This window comes from Amphibalanus amphitrite, unplaced genomic scaffold (assembly GCF_019059575.1).
Source record: "Amphibalanus amphitrite isolate SeventyFive unplaced genomic scaffold, NRLGWU_Aamphi_draft 000283F_arrow, whole genome shotgun sequence".
NCBI lineage: Eukaryota > Metazoa > Arthropoda > Thecostraca > Balanomorpha > Balanidae > Amphibalanus > Amphibalanus amphitrite.
The window spans coordinates 218803-222867 of NW_024881778.1; the positions used below are offsets into that span (position 1 = coordinate 218803).

Genomic DNA, 4065 nt, shown 5'->3' on the forward strand with positions numbered 1-4065 from the left:
TAAAATATGATTGAAAATACAGTGAGATACCTATATTCAATTAAAATCACATATCACCTTTGATTTTTTTGGCCCCTGCTACAGCGAACAGCCGATCTCCATGTTTCTGTTCCAGAGCTGCAGTGGACATCAAAAATACATTTATGTTCTGATAACTTAATCCAAAAGTACACAGGTTTCACGACAAACTGCCCTTTCATATTTTATTGCTCACAGGTGCTCTGCAAGAAGCGCGCGACTGATTACAGCTAGTGCACCCACGATTACTAATATCGCGCTAGCTAAACCTGCCATTTACATCCACCAACGTCTGTCCAATTAAGTGCCTATTACGATATCGAGCCAGAATGAGACCACGGCATATTATCGTCCTATTACATAGCACAAATTGCGGGTGGGGGTGGGGGGAGGGGGAGTCCGTAAACATACCAAAATCCAATCACAGCCAACACCGTTTTGGGACGGGGAGTCGAAGCCGGGACTCGTATCGACGTATCCTTCAGATATCTGAGCGTCTCACTCATTTCGACACTTAATTAACCCTGGCACACCATCCACCGAGCCAGGTCGGCTCCGACCATCTTGAGTTCCATACTGAGATCTGATAACCAACCGTCAGTTTTTTCTATCAGTCAGCGCGCGCTACACCTTAGCACAGCAAGTGCACTGTGCGACCTTCTTTGGACACCGCCTCGGAGCAGGGCGCTGGTCCTGGGTGCTTGGCGCCTTTTGTTCGTGTACGGCTAGCAGCATTTTCGGGGTCGGATGGTTTCCGCGGCGCTGGTCACCGTGGAGCCGTCGGACGACACCGTCAGATGGAGCGCCCGCGACTGGTGACCTGTGACACAGCGAGTCGCGACACGTCAGATCTCACGACGACCGTCACGTTTCAGTCGCGACACGTCAGATCTCACGACGACCGTCACGTTTCAGTCGCGACGGCCGTTATATTAACAGTCACGGCGGCCGTTATATAAACAGTCATGGCGGCCGTCACATACTAGGCACAGTGAACGTTACACACGAGTCAAGGCGACCGTCAATTAGCAGTCATGGCGACGTCACAGGTTGCGATGGTCCTCAAATTTCCGCCACGGCGACGATAACTCATAGCTCATAGCGTTTCCTGTCGCACATTTAGCCATAATTGCAATACATTAACCTGTTTATCCGTTTCTCACTCAAAAGTTGAAGCCCGAGTCTGAGACCCATCATACGTCACGACCTCTGCAACGGCACCTGCATTAGCAGACATCCCCTCCCGGCAACACACAAAGTTCTCTCCACTCTCCAGCCACTCACCTAGGGACTTGGGGGGGGGGGGGTGAACTAATCTTGGGGGTGACATAGCTATAGTTAAGGCCAGGATGTGCGTCGAGCTGCCGTCGGCGGGCGTGCTACGAATGGCCGGCGGACCTCCGTCAGCTGGCGAGCCACCATCAACTGGTGGGCCGTGGTCGGCCGACGGGCCGGCGGCGGTCGGCGAGCCACCGTCGTCCGTCAGCCGGCCGGCGGGCCACTGTTGGCCATTGAGCCGACGTCCGTCGGTGGGTCTCCGTCTGCTGGCGGGCAGTCTGAATAACAACAAATAGTTGAATTAGTTACCCTAGTGTTCATTGTTCAAGTTCATGAAGTACAAGTCTCAGCACACCCAATTCTATTCATATACACCATATATCCATTTCACTCTACATTGCTTTACAACCATTTTTAGAATAATATTAGTCTTAAACTGTTAGTAAGTGAAATGCTTTTGTGTTCAGTTAGGGCTGTTGAGACCATTGCAGAAATGCAGACCATTGCAGAGCTGGAAGGATGATGGGGAATTAGCTGCTGTGCTACAGTGGCAGTGCTTCTGGCTACAGGTCAGGACGTCCACACTTACCTACAGTAGGGCCTGAGATGGATCTTGGACCCCTGTCAGTGCGGTCTCCCTCTTGATGATGTAATGGGCTGAGGAAAATCAAAGTGATGTTAGTACTGCAACTTATCACAGTTATGAGCAAGGTTTGGATTATATTAGGCTTGGTTTGGTTAGGTTACAAATCAAAATTAACAGCATTAGTAGAGCAGATGTCAAATGAACTACAAAGGGTTTCCAACCAAGGAGAGGCACAGCTGTAGGTTTGTAGGTTGTATGATTTTAGGTTGTAGGTGACTTGTAGATTAGTTTACGTCAGGTAAGGTTTGGTTTGGTGTTAAAAAGAAGACTCTCTGGGTAAAGCACCTCGCCTTGGTAGGAAAACATTTCTGTAATGTCTGCTCTACTCATAACCAAATACCTTGGTCACAAGTGACAGCAACTTATCCGAGCATGATATAGAATGAAACAGAAATAGTATATGCGTATGGACCCCAACCCAACAATACATCAACTTTGTGCGTACCTACAAAAAAAAGCTGCTGGCAACGCCTGTCCCAGGCAATAATGGATAACAAGTAGTCGTTGGATGAAGAGTAATCGTCCATGCCCATGCCCACCCAGAACCACTGGTACCCACATATTGACAACCACTGTTAGCGTGGATATGGATATTGTTGGACGCTTGATGCTTGAGCCTGACGGCTATGCGCCCTAATCCACGAAGAAGAAGAAGTGGATATGGATATCAATTTTTTGTCTAGCTTTGCCAGCAAATTACGAAAAAAATATAACTTACGTTTCCACACAAACACCTCACTCCTTGACCCTTGTCTGAAGTCTCTTCACGGTGATGCTTTGAGTGCTTGATGTAAGGAACACACGACTTTGACCATAAGGCATTTTCTTAAACCATCCAGCATCAACTTTTTCATAGTGTTACTTTTCACTGAAAAAATATATATTTGGGCTTGTGGGAACTTGCAAGACAACTCCCATATCACTAAGAATTGGCTCAAATTTATCAAATCAAATTAAATTTAAACCAAGTGTATGTATTACAATACCATGAATGAAAGAACCTCCATCCATGACAATACAATGCGTGACAATACACAACAAAGACGAAAAATGTTTGTCAAGCTGTTGTTGCTCCGAATCTGAGCTGCTCTGGACCAATCAAACATCGAATCACGCCTACATACGCAGAAGTATTAAAGCGGATGCATCATTAGCAGGAACGTCGAACATAAAATTACGCCATTGCAATTCGACGTACCTCACATTAAAAAACATTTTTATGGCTTTGAGGTCAAAATGAGGTGTCTTACCGTATGCTTTGGTCTTTGGTATTCTCACCATCGATAGAATAATCAATTCTGTACATTTTTCAGCTTTAAATAGATCGCGACTCTCTCTTGTTTTTGAGAAATCATCCAGGGAAGGTGAAAGCGTCACCTTCTGCAAATGTAATGGTGACTTACCTTAGACGCAAAATTTCTGGTCTGTTGATTATTTATGCCCATAATCATGCACAGATAAAAAAGAAAAATAGTTTCCCCGTCGGATAGGGTATAATTTTGGTAGCAACTAGCGGAAGATCTATACAAAATGTCCATTTTGTTCAAAATTGAGTGACAGACAAATGCAAAGTTTTATATTTGGGAGCAAAATTCAATGTCTTACCGTACGATTCTCTTTTAAAGAATTCACATGCTTATATGAAAATAAATTCTGCGTTTTTTGACGTTTTAAATAGACCGCGACTCTCTTTTGTTTTTGAGATATCGTGTGTGAAGTGTGCTGCGGGAGCCGTGTAGAACTGCAGCTCTAATTTACACTTCTTTGAATATATTAGAATTCAGGGCATATACTGTGATGAATTGTAGCTCATGTTATAGGAAAATCTTTTCTGAGCCTGAATATACCACATTTATTGACCAATACATGATAATTTACCCAATATTTGTCCTGGAACATTGCCTCTTCTCGACTCAAAACGGGTCACGATCCATGGATATGCTCGAAATCCTAGAAAGCACCATTTGTAGATATTTTTGTGGATTTACTATTAATTTTAATATTTGAAAACAGAAAAGAAGAGATTTGTGTAACAAACGGCTATAACTTGAAATAATTGCTTTGGAAAAATGGTGTGAATGGCTTGATTTTATTTCCTTTATTAGCATACAGATTTTCTTGTC

The 4065-nt window shown here is 44.3% G+C and overlaps 1 long non-coding RNA gene across 1 annotated transcript; it reads right to left on the bottom strand.

Annotated features, from left to right (window-relative positions):
- Nucleotides 1-441: 441 nt before the first annotated feature.
- Nucleotides 442-2982, bottom strand: LOC122387346. The gene is made up of 4 exons (XR_006257554.1): nt 2661-2982; nt 1886-1953; nt 1303-1574; nt 442-838 (listed from the first exon to the last, which is right to left on the bottom strand). It is a non-coding gene; the product is annotated as an uncharacterized LOC122387346 (long non-coding RNA).
- Nucleotides 2983-4065: the final 1083 nt, after the last annotated feature.